Source organism: Lucilia cuprina, chromosome 6 (assembly GCF_022045245.1).
Source record: "Lucilia cuprina isolate Lc7/37 chromosome 6, ASM2204524v1, whole genome shotgun sequence".
NCBI classification, from domain to species: Eukaryota; Metazoa; Arthropoda; class Insecta; order Diptera; family Calliphoridae; genus Lucilia; species Lucilia cuprina.
The window spans coordinates 32,671,901-32,688,429 of NC_060954.1; the positions used below are offsets into that span (position 1 = coordinate 32,671,901).

At 28.7% G+C, this 16,529-nt stretch overlaps 1 protein-coding gene across 2 annotated transcripts in view; it reads right to left on the reverse strand.

Annotated features, from left to right (window-relative positions):
• LOC111675243 (putative uncharacterized protein DDB_G0277255) overlaps nt 1-1,279 on the reverse strand; it is a 54,827-nt gene extending 53,548 nt beyond the window's left edge. Inside the window, exon 1 of one of the 2 annotated variants that reach the window (XM_023435974.2) lies at nt 603-1,275. The gene's annotated coding sequence lies outside the window, so the exon portion shown is untranslated. Of the gene's footprint in view, nt 1-602 lie in introns of both variants that reach the window. The other variant, XM_046954938.1, reaches the window with a different exon arrangement.
• Between the last annotated feature and the right edge of the window lie 15,250 nt (nt 1,280-16,529).

Below are 16,529 nucleotides of genomic sequence, written 5' to 3' on the forward strand. Positions count from 1 at the left end.
TATAATGAACTAGTTCAGCCACAAATATGAATCCATTCTTTTGGCATTATTTGAACATAAAGGTTATGACAAACTTTTACCTACTTAGTATTGTCTATTACGTGGTGAAAATTTCTTATTTGTTCTAATTCAATAGTTTTTAATCCGATGTTATTATTTATTAATAAGTTGTTATTATTGAAATGTTGAAAGTGTATCAGGAAAACTATAAATACTATATTCATTATAATAATTCCTAATTTTTTTAAATAGTAGTAAATTTTATAGCAGATTTCCGTTATTGAATTGATTTCTTTTTAACAATTTTTGTTATTTCTATACACAAATCTCCGAAAAAATACTACAATTTCAACAAATTTAATTAAATCTAAAGTTTCAAAAAAATTGTCAAATTAAAAATTAATTTTGACTAATGTCATGCCGTCATTAGAGTTTTTCAAAGAAAACTTTTTTACTAATTAAGCTCAGAAAAAAATTTTATTTTTATACCAAAATGCAACTAAAATACACAGACATGGATATTTTCACATAAAAAACTGTTTATTAACTATAATTTAATTTTTTTCACGTTGTTTTTTAGTTTTGTTCTTAACACTTTTTACCTTTTCTTCCATTATTGTTTAAAAAGTCGGTTAAATTGAAATATGTATATAAAACGAAAGAACTAATTATAAAAAAGAACAAACAGTTAATTATTGTTGTTTAGTTTTATTTTATTTTTGTATTTTTTTTGTTTTTTGCAAACGTTAACAGAAATGCAAGTCGTCTGAGTGACTGAATGTGTGAACGATACAATTATCAACACCCACGGGTTTTTTAAACACTTCTGTTTGTAGTGGCTGAATTTATAAATTTTGTTTAAATTTTATTTATTATTTTTTTATAAATTTACAAATAACACTTTTCACTTATTTCATAGATTTTTAATCCTCTTATATTATGTATTTATTAGATGAATATTAATTAATTCTGTTAAATATGCAAGTTAATGAATTTTTGAAAATTTTATAGTCAAATAGATTTTAAACGTTTTTCTGATTGCCGCTAAACCCGTTCGATGCATTTGGTAGTCGGATACAAACTGAATTTTTTGAAAACCAAAATTCTTATTTACGTAAGAAAAAGGCAAATTTCCATCCATCCATCCATCTAACCAACTAACAAACAAACCAACCAACAATCCATCGGATCAACTACATCCACTCACACACCGATTGTTGACTGACTGCAACAACTCAGTCAGCAATATGAGAAACTAAAACAACAGCAACAAAAAAACAGACGAAAACACTGAATGTGTGTTGTTTTAGTTGCTCGACTGCTGCCGGTTTAAGCTGAATGGTTGCTAGTAGTTAGTAATTTTTGTTGTCGTTGTAGTTTTTGTTGCTGTTCACTGTGACCAATATACACACATACATCCTCATACTTACATATGTGAGGTTTTCTGTTTGCAACTGTCTATGCATTTCGGATGCACATCGTAAAGAATACCTTCTTCTTGCATGCACTTCGTCTGAGAGTGCAACAGTTGTAAATTCATGCATATGTATGTATTTGCAACATATTGCTGCAACATTTGTAGACACTGCATGTTCTTTTTATACTTATTAACCAGCAAATGCACGCACATGAAATATTTTGTTTATATCTATAGAATTTATGGCGGGAAATATATTTCCGACTGCGTTATAATGATGTTAATTGCTTTCAGCTTTTATTGACTTGATGTTGTATCAACATATTGCTAAATAGCACGTGTCATTTTTGTTTAGCAACATGTTTAGTTGGTGGTTGGTCTGGTTGGTCTGCATTTTTATAAATAAAAAGTCAGAAAACACATTTTTGAATGCATTGGAGAGAGGAGTCTGGAGACTTCTAGCAATGTCAATTGTATATCCTATAGATTGTTTTTTTTACTACAATTTACCTACTTAAGTATATACATATTTTTTTGGAAGTTTGAGATATGTATGTACAATGTACATACATACATTGTGTACGCATACCTTTTGAAATTGAAATATTAGTCAATATGTTATTTTACATGCCACGTTTTATCAATCATATGTTAATCCCGACTCAATTAGGTTATTCTTAAAAAATATACTTAAAAAATATGTCGAATTAGAATAAGATAACTAACTGAATTAAAGTTTTAAAAGATCAACTAAAACAAACTGGTAAGAAAATATTTCGAAATCCTCTGCTAATTAGATAAATTAGTTTAGGTTGTGTGGGTGATAAGGAAAATAATGTCCCGACTTGAATCAATTATTGCTCGTCCGTGGTCCGAAAAAGACGTACGTGCCAAATTTATCTTTCTAACATAGTTTATATGTAAACCCAGCCCGCAATTCAAACGGACATAGCGTGATCTTTTCAAAAAATGAATCTTATTGGTTACTAACATCAGCACAAACACCCGACTGTGGTAAAAAGTGTAAATCGTTGTACGACCAATATAATAACCAATGTATTAAACTCCATTCTTTACAATTGTTCTGCTTAAGGTATTACTACTACATATTTTCAAGTTATTTTTTCGGTTATTTTCAATCACCTGCAATATCTAATTTAAACAAATAGAAATAATTTAGTAGAAAATTACAATAAATTCTTTTTTCTTTTATTTATACTCAAAGTCAAAATCATGCTTCAGTCATAAAATAAATTTCAACCTAATGTGTCTATTGTTTGTTATTTTGCATGTTTCCTAATGACATCGATGAAATTGTGTTCAATGCATCTTACAGATGCAGCATAGATAAAAAAACAAGTAAGAATTTTTAATCGGCATATGCATGCCATATGATATCCTACACAAGTGGTTGAGTCATTTAAAAATACAAATTATTTTCAATAATAAAGAGTTTGTATTTTTTTGTCTAAATGCCGAATTATTTTAATAATTTGTTGACAAAATAGTGATAGTGATACTTGTGTTTATATGTGAATTATTGACTTTCAATTTATTTTCTGAAGGAGGTAAGTCAAATGAGGACCGATCATTAAGAAACTAGACAGTAATATTTAGATTTATACAAAACTAAGTTGTGTCAATTATTAAAAAGATTCTAAAGCATTTACCATTTTAAAATATAAAATTTAGATACTTCTGAACAAACTCGACACAGCCGATTTATATACTTTAAGGTCGATGTATGACTTATATTTTAGGGTATTACAAACAGCAGCAGAAACACATAATAGCTTTTCTAATATAGTGGTAAATAGTAAAAAAATGCAATGAAAACAGTAACCGCAAAAAGCAAACAAGACTTAAACTCCTTAACAATAAGTCCATTCAATTAAATTAATAAAAATGTTTAATAGTTTAAAAAAATACATGGAAAGTAACTGAACCAGCAAAAGCTTCAATAACAGTCTTAAAGATGCAAACACCGAAAACAAATAAAACGATCGAAATACACATAAAAAGTAATGAATTCTTTATAGCTCAAACAATGTCATAGTTTAGATATAATTGCAAGATTGCACAAAGTGGGTCAAGGTATGGCAAAATTTTTAAAATTTTAAAAAATTACTTGTCAAAGGTACAGTACTAACGCGATTATGGGGTTTATATATAAATTCCTATTCTTAAATCATAAATCTTAAACTCGAATACTCCTTGGCTACGCCTACTCACAGTGGTATAGAATAAAAAATGTGTGAAATATTTCTGTAACTTGTTATAGTAAAAATTAATACATATACCTTATGTACCCTTCACAAAGATGAAAAAACTTGAGATATAATGCAAATGCTAAACATTGAAAAGACATTTTCTTGAGTTATAAAACATTTGTTTTGATAGATTTCACACTTGCATTAGGCGCCAAAAAAGCTCTTAAAAGAAAAGATCAAAGCATTCTTCAGTGAAAAAATTTTGGAAAACTCAAATAAATTTTTGATAAAACTATTTGGGAAAAATTTTGTTGAAAACAGTACGTATTAAGCAAGTTTGGCAACCGTTATCTTTGCGCTATCTTTACCGCTAAAATACCTTTTTAAAACTACTACTACGCTAGATACCAATTCCGAAAGAAGTCTAAATACCGTTGTCCTTAAAATACACCGTTACCAAAATAAGCCAAAATGTCAATATAACTATATTCTATTGGAAATTCCTTAAAGGAGATAAATGTACGTCAAACTTTGATACTCTGTAACTGAAAGAGTTCTTAAAGGGTTGAACCAAACGTAATGTTTTTTTTTTTTTTTCAAATAAATTGAATTTTATTTTAATGTGATTTTCTTAAAAAGTATTGTTTTAGATCAAGGTTTCGTTACGTTTCGAAATGATGATAAGGTAGCGGTATTTTGACTTCAATGTAGGATTGGGTCAATTATGGACCATAAATCCATAATTTTATGAATTAATATTTATTTTGCTACAGTGGCATTTTAGTTATGAACGTTAAAGTGATTTTCTAAAGTGGACCTAATAAAATTTGATAGAACGAAGAAGTTGATAAATAAACATGTTTTGTTAAATTTCTTCCCCGTACTTGTATTTACAGTAATGAACGTAAAATTTCTCTCAATTATGAACCGATTCTCATAAAATTTGGTGGAATGATCTTTAACCCTCCGTCATGCGCATGTATCTGACCAGATATTTTACGAATTTAACTGTGATTTTAATATATTTCTAATTTGGTTAGGGGTTTGAGTCTCCAGGTACCCACTACAAATATTGTTAGATATCGTAATATTGTTACTAAAATGGCATATTTTTCATATAAATGTACTGAAATACATAGTGTATCTCGCCAGATACATGCGCTACGTACGAGACTATCGGAACATGTGCATGACGGAGGGTTAACGAGTTTCTGTTTTATGTTAAATTTCATTGTGGTATTATTAAGTCAGCAATAACGATATTTTAGCGTTACAGGTATTTTGATATCGGCATTTTAGCAATAACGATGGTAGTGCTGCATTGATATTTTATCAATAACGGTTGCCAACCTTGTTTTAGATTTACATATATGTTACCCAAATGATTAACTATAAGGTATTTTGTTGTGATTTAAAGTAAAAAAACTAATTTGGATATTTTCAGTACGGCATATCATACATATTAGGTTTTTATTATATCTTCATGAAAATTAGAACGTATTGTGTCATCATCGAAATATCTTTATATCGTCATCTCAACTTAGGCAAGGAGCAAGAAATACAAAAAATAGACGTATTCAAGTTAAATCCAACTGACAGATATACAAATAAACTATGTATTTATACCCTACACCACTTTAACTTGGTGGCCAATGATATATGTAACACAAACGTTTCTTGAAAATGGTTAAATATTGAAAATGGTTAAATCGGTATATTATTTCATCTAGCCCTCATAGAACTGTGCCACCCAATTAGGGCTTTTAGTCCATAATTATGTTAAATGTTCTAGTAATTCTACCAAAATTAGCACAACTTATTTTTGTGCAAGCCTGAATGTTATTGGTGATTTCTTTATGATCGAGCATCATTTGACACCAGCCCTCATACAAAGGGGGATCATAAGCCATATGGACACATCTGCAAATAGCTAATAATTTGAAAACTGAGTAATCGATTTTATCGCATTATCAAATTTTGTTTTCGTTTATCGATTATCTACTGTCCCTGAAAATTTGAAACATTAACTTTACATATGATGGGAGGCAGACATGATTAATTGTTTTTTAAAGGGCTGTGAAAATATTTCACTGTGCGAACTTTTTGTGCTAACTTTTTTAGTTTTTGTGATAGAAAAAAATATATTGGTCAGTATAAGAACGTCAATAATAGTGAGCATTAGGACATAATAATATTTTCGATAATGTAAGTTGAAGCCCGAAAAAAATTGAAACTAAACTCCAGAACTGCCCGTGGGGCACATGCGCCAAATATATGTAATGCTTGTGATGTAGGACAAAATTTGGTTAAAATATAGAAAAAATCAGTAATAATTTGTTTTAATTTTTTTGTTAAGTTTTGTGAAATAAACAATAAGTATCTGGTTTATTTTACTTTGTTTAATAAATTAAAGTATAAAACAGCAAAAAAAGTTTTTATTTTTGTAATTTTCTTTTATTTTACTAATGACAAATCTGCCCCATCCCCTTGGCGAATTTACCCCATGGATGGGGGTAACGTTCTTGGTCAGTGCGGAAAAGTTAAACAAATATGTACATGACGATGACTTAGGAAATATTGAAAGGAATAAAACTAAAGCCATCATATCTAAGTATCCGAACCAAGAAAAAAATTAATAATATGTATTGTGGTTTTAATTTGAGGCCGCTTCAAAAAAAAAGTGGCCTATGGTTCCCCTTCTACCTTACTCTTCAAAAAATGATTCATAAATCAATAAACACAAATAAGAATTATATCAAAAAACAATTTAATGGCATTATTATTAAAAATAATCCTCATCTTTTACTTGTTATTTACTGGTGTAGGGTATTATATGGTCGATCAGGCCCGACTATAGATTTTTACTTGTTTTTCTTCGTATTTACTAATGATACTTGCATCATGAAACTAATAAATGAATCTGCCACTTAGAACAAATTGTATTGAGGAATATGTCTCTAATGAGATGTACTTATTGTACAAACATACAGACAGACATTATTAAATAGGTACGTGGGCCTGTCTTTAAGAAGTCCAACTGTCTACCTTTGTTTGTTTTCTTATTTTGTTGATCGTCATATACGATTGTGATTGTCAGTAGAAAGCAATAGAATATGTTGCATGCAATTTTTCAACAAACCAACTAAGTACAACGAGGCATTTCATGCAATACGAAAATAAAAGCTTATTTATGTCTCGGAATTTAGTTTTCCTTTTCTTTACTCTCTGCTATTGCATTAAATTAGTCAGTGGTTTAAACGAAGTAATTGATTAATTTGCAATGCAATTTCGATAAAATGAATCTAGAAAATAAATAGTATTGAAAAAGGAACTATTTCAAAAGTGACTTCAAACGATTGCTGCATTTTAAATGTCTGAAAGCGTTAATAGTTGAAAAAAAATTAAAATCATGTTTATATATTCTTAATAGTTTCTTTGTATTACAAAATGGTAAGAATAATTTTGAACAGCACGGAATCTAAAAAGTTGTAAGTTGCAAGCAGACAATGAAATGCATTTTTGTATACTGATTATAAAGCAATTTGTTATCAAAGTTTAACGCGCCTCGTGGGCTTGAATAATGTTGTATATAAAAAAACAAATAGTTTTTCTTAACACTATTTTTACACCATTTCTAAATTATTACACTAGTTAAAATAACCCAACAAAAAAGAACTTCCAAAAAGCAAAAAAGAAGGATTTACGTCATGGAATACTAAACAAAGGGCTTGCGAAAGTGATAGTGATTTCTCTTTAGATTCTTGTGATTTAAGTCAAGTCCCAAGAGCGAAATCCTTTATGAAAAGGTGATTCTATAAGAAGTACAATTTTGTTCTAACTAAATTCGCGTAGTTATATACGTAAGTAAAAGTTGGATGAGTTATTACCAAAGAAAAATTTATGGTGCATCGTATGGACGTATGGATAAGATAATTACCCGCTTCAGACCAATTAAGGAATTTTAATTTTATTGCTATTAGATTTTTTTTAGGTTTCAAAAAAGCACCAGGTCAACTCCGCCATTATGTTAATAAATATACAAAATGTTAATTTATTTTTAAAACGCTTTTAATGCACGAAAATAATTTAAACAAAAATATAATTTTAGTTCAAGAATAATACAACAAAATTAGATTTATTAAATTATTTTTAGAAATCAAAAACATTTAAAAAAATAATAATTTCAAAATTTCACTGGAATCGAAATCATTAATAAAATATTCAAAACAATTTACGGAAATGAGAGTAATAAATAGTTTTTGTTTTGAATGGGATCATTATAAAATACGATGATTAATTATTTTTGTTTGAAAATAATACGTGCAATTCGTGAGCAGTTGTGTTTTTTTAATCGATATAAATAAATGTATTTTTTACATTTGTTAAAGCTAAATTGCCGCGTTACAGACACTGTTGCCAGATAGTTTAAGCATTGCAAACTTAAATATAAATTATATTTGGTTCATAAATTCTTCGATAGCTCCTTTAAAATAAAGATTTTGTTCCGTTATACGCAACATATACTCTTCATAAATTCTCATTGCAATTATACTTTAAGTAATTGTAATTGAGTTTTGTCAACGTCGATTTATACTTTAGCATATTAAAAACTATTTCAAAAAATACTATAAAATAACATGTTAATGGAGCTCTGAGTAAGCGCAAAGAATAATTTTATTTTATTTTTTGATCTCGTTGAACAAATATTCACCCCAAAAGTAAGTACTTCCACATTTCTTCATATTACTTGTCTGCTTACTATGTAAGGGTAGTTTCTAAGCTAGAAGAATAGTTTCCAATTTTTTAAAAACATTTGTATGAAGAATACTCGGGAATTTTTGAAAATTTTAATTTTTTCATTATTTTTTTTTAAAGTTTGTCGTTTCGTTTGATAAAATGAGGCCCTTAATTTTTGCGCTAAAATTTTCCTCTTATTTCTTGTTTCTGATATGGTAATATAGGTAATATTTTATTCTTGCTTAATTTTAAAATAATTCCCAATATAAGTCTGGCGATGGCCGTTCGGAAGCTGGACTAAATTTAAACAAGAAGGAAGATGAAGACGGGCGAGCCATATAATACGCGACACCTGTTACAAAAATGAAATTTGATTTAGTTTTCATATTAATGCATTTAAGTTAACTTTTACATAGCATCAAATGTACTTTAGCCATTTATTGTTGTATAAAAATGTGGACATTTCAGTCAAATTTTGAAGGGGGATTTCTATATGGGCTAGGGTCAAAGGCCCTGTAATTATAAAGTACATGATAGACATTAAGGCTAGTATAGTACTTAGTTTTACAGCTTTTTGTCGAGATAGGAGCATATTATGCTAGGTGAAATAATGGACCCATCCGGTACTATTAGAGATCATGTATCAAACTTCATTGAATGTGCTTGACTAATATCAGCACAAACTCAATATACCCTATCTAAAGTGGTGTAGGGTACAAATAGGTAGTTTTAAATTATCTTTATTCCCGCCATCAAAAAAGATGGGGGTATATTGATTTTGTCATACCGTTTGCAAAAGAATAATAAATTCTAACACAATCAAGCCATGTCTATACTACTGTCTGTTGAAATCACAATAGTGACCACACAAGAAGTACTATACATTTGAAATTTCACATAAAAAGGTTTGTTTTGTATTGAAAATGGGCAATATCAGTTTAAGTTTTCGCATAGCCCCCATACAAGTGGCACCCGGAAATTGTATGTGGATAAGTCAACTATTGACTCTACCTCCTTAAGAAAATGAATTTACTTGCTTTGATAATAACAAATATCATTTAATACCGCATATTGTTTATCTTTTTTAAGAAAAACTATAAATTAACAAGTAAGTCGACCCTACACCTGTTACAAAAAGTAAAATGTGATTTAGTTTTCATAATAAAACATTTAAGTTGAATTGTATCTTGCCTTAGATATACTTAAGCACAAAAAAAACAAGTATTAATGTATAGTCGGGCATGGCCGACCATTTGATATACCACTTTGTTAAAAATGTGTATTGCATTTTAAATAATAAAGCATTAAAGTAGTTTTTTCCTTAATTCCGGAACATTTTAACTTATTGTTGATAAAAAAAGAGATTTCTACGAGAAGACTCACAGGGGCGTCCTTGGGCCAAAAGAAGAGTATGTGACAAATTTCATTAAAATATATTGAAAATTGCTGTAGTGTGCGCACAAGTTTTACATGGACACACAGACTGGCAAACGGATATAACTAAATCTCAGAAAGTGATTCTGAGCCGATTGTATACTTTAAGGTGTTACAATCATCAGCACAAACACATAATACCCTCCCCACTATAGTAATAGCTGAAAAGACAGTTCACGAAACGCCATCGATACTCAAAATATTTCGGAAATTCTCATAAAACAAAACTAAGATTTTTAAGCTGAGAAAAATTTTGAATTGAACATGTCAAATTTTAATATACATATTTTATTTAAAACTGTTTAGCTCACGAATGGACAACACTAAACCCAAAATATTTTGTGTAACATCATATGTCATAACACCATTTTTTTGTGAGTCGGTCTAATGTACATAATATGTACGTGTGCTTTGAATTTATGCATTTTCTTCGTTTAACATGGTAACTTAGCTCAATAAGTACTAACAATAATTATTATTTTCATTTAGTTTTATTTTGTATCTACAAAGTGCGTTAGTTGTACGATTAAATATTATGAACGATTAGCAATATAAGACCGTCCTTAAAACAAGTAGTTGTATCGGCCGGCATTGTTTTGAACTTAACTAATATATTGTATGTAGTGCTATTTATATGCACTTATACTTACAGATGTTTGTCTGTAAGTTTTTACATGCATTTATCCATAAGATACTTGATCTAACTATAGGTAAATAATATGTTTGTAGGTATAGAACATTTGCTTTTGAGGTGGATTAAACAAATATTAAGAAGGATTAAACTGTCTGACTGTGATGGGTAATTGATCTCCTTGACTGGGTTGAAAAATAACAACTATCAACTACAATAGCAATAGCTACAACAAATAAAAACAAAACTTTCTTCTAAAAGCCAGCTAGACAGACAGTATTGTATAACATTTATTGAAAGTTCCGCAAATAAAAAGAGACCGACACAAACGAGTATTTATAGACACATACAAATATAGATAAATATATAGATATGCAGACGTATTTGTACTAAATAACTACGTACATAACTAATACGGATAGTTGGCAATTAATTGATTGTTTATTATGACACTCTAACCATTTCATTAGAAGGAAGATAACAATCTTAATTGCTTTAATTAAATTGTGTCAATCAATTAATTAACAACAAGTTGTTATAGAACTTTGCTGATTTTTCAATGTTAATTAAAAGTAATTTTTTGCACAATGCATATTATATGCCTCTTGCATCGCCTTACACCGTAGATGAATCTAAGTCCTACACATAAATTACTTTGCGTCGTAATTGTTCATAATAAAACAAATAACTTGTCACTTTGATGTTTGTACAATAATCGGTTTTGTTTGGTCATGCATTTTATTTGATATTCGATACTGTCGGCATCAACCCATTCGTACTCATAGAAACATACAGCATGGTGGGATTTTTTTGAGGCCTTCTATCTACAGCCTATATGCCTTTGCATTAACGATATCTTGGGTTTTGTTATATTGGAGTTTTTGTAATCACTAGTGAATGTGCACTGCAGTGTTAGTACCATATTAATAAGAACTAATATTGACCATGTTTGACCCATTGTCCTACTTTTTGTCACCTTCTGGTCCAATTTTCTCAATGGCGCTTTAGCAATGGATATTTGGACACTGGGAATATTAGCATATTTTAAGATTGTTAGGTAGCCGGATCTAGAAACGAGAGATTCTAACCACAAAGGAATTTTCATATAATGATATCGAACTTTAAGTATAGGCCTTCAAATAGGTTAATATACGGCATACATTTCCCGTGTGCAATGTTAGCAGACACAATTTCATTTTAAAACATATTGAAACGCATAAGTTACTACTAAATATTTCCGAATGTACAAGAAAAAATACTTTAACTCCCTCATTTAAATGAAAACGACAAGACAAACGTTTGAACAAATTATTAGGGCCTAATTTTATAAAACGAAACTACAAACGTTCAAAAAAATTTGTATGGAAAAAATTAAAATTTTCAAAAATTTCCCAGTATTCTTCATACAAATTATTTACGTTACCGAATGTTTCGTTTTATAAAATGAGGGGGTTAGTATAAGAAGTTTTCTTCATACTAATCCCTTCATTTTATAAAACGAAACCTTCGTTAACGTTAAAAATTTGTATGTAAAATACTGTGAAATTTTTGAAAAATTTTAATTTTTTCCATACAAATTTTTTTGAACGTTTGTCGTTTCGTTTTATAAAATCAATTTAATTCAATCAATTTCTAAAGTCTCCTTTACTTCACTTCATTTTTCATATGAATAGTTCTTGTATTTTCAAAAATGTGTACGAAAATATTTTCAACGCAAGGTGAAGTGTTTTACAAAATAAGGGGTATATTTGTTAAAATTTTTGGGTCTTATTTTATAAAACAAAACGACAAAAAAAATTTGTACGGAAAAAAATTCAAAATTTCCCAGTATTTTTCATAAAAAATTTTTTCTTTAACGAAAGTTTCGTCTTATTAAGGGGTTAAAAAAATCAGTTTTTCCTTCTGGCAACCAAAATTTTCCCGTTCTTTCATATTTTAACCATTTAAAGATTTTTCACCATTAATTAACAACACCCAACTTATTTAAGACAAAAACCTGTGTTGATTTAATGACAAAAACATAGAAAACATTGCGTAATTGTACATAAAACAATATCTAAGACACAAACCATTTGTGGGATGTATCAGTGTTGCCAGAAAACTTTTGACTATAACAACAACACACACTACGAATATTTTTAAAAATGGGAGAAACAATAAAACACAGTAAAACGTACATTCCTTACGGGAGACTTTTGCTCTGATTGAAAAAAATCATATAAAAAGTGAATTATTGCTCACGCTTGCAAATTTGTTGAAATAATGGGGTTGTATATTTCTATTGGTTCAAAGTCGAAGCCTATTGAAAATGGTTAAAATCCGCTCATTATTTCACCTTGCCTCCATAGAACCGTACCCTCCAAATAAAGCTTTTGAGCCCATATTTATGTTAAATGTTCTAGTATCTCTACCAAAATTAGCGCAACTTAGTTTTGTATAGTTTGAATATTACTGGTGATTTTCTTAATGATCGGGCTTCATTTGACGCTAGCCCCCAAATAAAGGCTAGGCCTATATAGCACGTGATATCTTTATCCGATTTATTTATATCAAGGTCTGTTTTAACATAACCATGGATGTCTATTTATGTCAAAGTAATGTAATAATGTATTAGGCATACCTTCTACAATATTACCATAGATCTCTAGAGTTAACGTAATCCTTATTTCGAAACCATTTTTTACAAGATATATGAAGTACATATTCTTTAATAATTAACAAAACTTTAAAAATGATATTTGAACATTGACTTACTGACCCAATTCTTGAATTTATATTCAATTTAGGTAATTTATTCATTCATATCATTTGGTACTGATCACGTATCACTAGAACACACATTCATAAATCTATTGATACGACTCTTATATGTATCTACCAATTGATTTGAAAAATTAGCGGTGGAAGTACAACAAGAACAATTTATTGAAAATTTTTGAATTATAGTTTTTATATGAACTATACGATCAGCCAATATACATAAAGTATATAAAAAATTAATTTAATAAATTTATTCTAAACAATAATAAATATAAAAATAATAACGAAGACATTAAAGCAATACTATACTAAAATGTTTGCATTATTTATTTAATACTAAAGTGGTGATTTTATTACGGGTCTGATCTAAAGTTTGAAATACATATGGCCAATGTCGTGTCAAGTGATCCAACTTTTAACTTTGATTTCCAAAAGATCCAATGTTAGTACTATTGGATAATGGGCCAAACACAAAATTGTGCTTTCCGCAATTCCAAAATAATATACCAATAGCTTATTTTATGTGAGTAAATAAATTATTTTTAAAATTTTATAAAAAATGGCTCAATGAGTTTGAATAAAATAAAATTTCTCGTTTTCCCCTTTTTGATACTTTTCTCCACACAGAAATAGCAAATATTATGTTATTATATATATAAAAATATATAATAAGAATACGTCAATAAATCGAAAAAGTTTTCTTAATGTGCTAAAAAAAGTACAAAAAATACAGTTTTTTCTTGTATTACTAATCTTATGTAAGATAATCAAGAAACCCCATTCTTCCTCTTTTTACCCCTTTACATCTTTTACATCTACTGTCTACAGTATATTCCTTAACATCCCTACAAGCTCTTGCTATGGTATTTTTGATATTTGCAAAAATTGCAAAAAATTATAAATCAAATGTACATGTACAAAAAAAAGGAAATAAGTAAAAAACAAAAGTTCCCCCCCACACTCTCTGTGTGGATCAGCGGCTGATGTAAGTTTTATAACATTCCTACAATATTTGAAAATTTTAAATCAGTCCTATCCATTTCACATTTCTCGAGCAAATGCTTAAAAATAACAAAATTTTTAAAGTTTTCGATATTTACTCTTAATAAAATTTTAAATTTATTAATGCATAATCGGAAAATTTTGATATAAACTAGTGCCACTGTATTCATTTCTCTTCCAAATTTCGTACCCAAAAATGTAGATGTTTATGCCGTTCAAGATTTTTACACCAAAATGACCACATAAAAGATTTTTCTACCACTTCGTGATTGGGTCTAATTTTGGTTATATTACTAATGTACATACATATCTATATATATTTTATACGTAAAACATATGTATACAATTATGTACTTTTTAATTGCTTTTTAACCTAATTACTTTTTGAAATTTATTGTGCCCCTCAATAGTAATCATTAAGATTGTGTTATATTGTTTTCAACATATTTACACAAAAATCAGATAATTTTGATATTTGCAAATTTCTTTTCATTTAACATTACATACTTCCAACCTAAACAAAAAGTGTAGGCTGATTATTCATCAGTTGAACATACATATTTTTAAAGTTTTGTAATCAAACTAGACCGAACACATGATACCCTGTACTATGTTAAGTGTAACATGTACTTATAGTGAATTTCGGAATCGATCTTTTTTTATTACAATTTAAACTTTTTTCCAAATTTTAATAGTTCGTAGTTATTTCATACATTATTTGGTATTGAGAGGTCGTTATTAATGCTATTAATAACGACCTCTCAATACCAAATTTTAAAATCTTAGAATAGGATGTGGAGCCAATTGACTATAGCGTATATTTAACAACAATATGGAGTCGATTATCGACCAATAAACAAAATAAGACCCATGCAAACAAAAGCAATATTTTTCTGGACCCTCTAATGGGCACTCATACATATGTAATGAATATGCATGTATGTAGCATTCAATTTTCAATGACAATCAAACAAAACCCACTAACACCAAATATTACGAAATAATCGTTTGAAATCCATTAGGAGGCGACAACAATTGCCACTTTTACTTTTCAATTGAAATTTATAAAAGAAAAAATTAAATTCGTCTAGATGTTCGTAATTTTTACTCTTTCTATCATACAACTAATGTTTTAACCCTTTTTGTCAAAAATATTCTAAATTGTAATATTATTTGTATTAAATTTCTCTGGAACTTGTCACTTATGGTTTGTTCGGTTCAGATGTTTACAATTCACCTTTGTTATATTTGCTGGCGCCTATAACTCCGTATGAAGTTTGCAAATGACTCTAGGAATTGAAGATGACGAGGGAATGTTGTTGTTTTTTTATGGGCGAAACGTACAGTAAAAGTGTTTTTGTATTGATGTCATAAAAAGAGGTCACAAATGGGTTTGAGTAGAAGAAAAAAAGAAATATGTACTAGTATTCTTGTTTTAATTAGTTTGGTTGCTCATCGGTTTCATTCAGTATTTGTTTAATATTTATTTCATCCGTCATTATGATTTATGAGCTGTTTAGTTACAATTTGCTGCAATGAATTTTTGTTAAGTTTGGTTTTTATGACAGGCGCTTAGTTTTACACAATAATGACCTGCTTACAAAGGGTGTTGTGTGTGTAGTTTAAATAGGTTTATGATAGTTTGAATGACAGTAAACATACCTGATTGAAAAATATTTTATATGATATTTCGTTCTTATGAAATATGAATGTAAGAAAGGTCTAAATTAATTTAGTTCAAATTGAGTAATTGAGTAAGCGTTTAAACATTCATACATATTAATTATTTAATATGGTTTAAGAATGTTTTATTCACTAGTCCAAAATCCATTAATACCTACTACCAGTATATTACTTTTTATGTATATTGCTTTTCTACTTAGAGTAGTAATATTAATTATTTTTTAAGTATCAGTTTATAAACGGTAGCTAGCCTTCATCAGAATCAATAAATTACTTCAAATTAAAACATGTTGTTTGAATATCTGTTCCCATAAACCGATGTTTCCACTAATAAAACATACCATCATACTTACATATGTACCTGGAGCCTTCTTGTAATACTCTCTCTGGGGTCATAACGTTGGATTTTATTTGTACTTACCATCATTTCAAATTACCATATGGATTCTCTGGTTTTCTTTTTTTGTATTCACTAGGATAACTTCCTCGAGTTTTCGTTGTTGATTAATCTCTAGTAGCCGTATGATGTAGAGCTTGCAAATGGTTAATAATTTGGTAATATCTCATTTACAGTCCATAAATATTTTAGATTTAAACTTATCAGCTTATATGTTTCCAGAGTTATTCGTACAATATTTGGGGATTAAAGTTCTAA